This window comes from Palaemon carinicauda, chromosome 2 (assembly GCF_036898095.1).
Source record: "Palaemon carinicauda isolate YSFRI2023 chromosome 2, ASM3689809v2, whole genome shotgun sequence".
Lineage (NCBI taxonomy): Eukaryota > Metazoa > Arthropoda > Malacostraca > Decapoda > Palaemonidae > Palaemon > Palaemon carinicauda.
This window is the reverse complement of record NC_090726.1, coordinates 162607527-162607900: the sequence shown is the minus strand read 5'-3', so window position 1 is coordinate 162607900 and position 374 is coordinate 162607527.

The following is a 374-nucleotide window of genomic DNA, read 5'->3' as shown; positions in this document are numbered from 1 at the left end:
ACCATATATTTCGTAATTATGGCATATCTTTGGATGCTTGTAGTAGTATCTTTCGCCAAATCTGCAATTCCCTCTTTTCAGTAAATTGCAGACTATATTTTTCTTTTTTTTTTTTTTTCTTTTTTCTTGCTCTTACCTAAAAGTATGTAGATCTAGGTAGAGTCTCTTGGGTCTATTATTTGTTTTTTTCTGATAATTCATTTCTTCGCAAATATGTTGCTGAATGGCATCATATGTTGTATCAATGATTTCCTCTGTATACTTTCACATATCCTGTTCTTCTTCTTCTTCTTCTTCTTCTTCTTATTCTTCTTCTTCTACTTGCAGATTCAGTCTCGACTTAATTATATTTTCTATCCAGACTAAGCATGTTG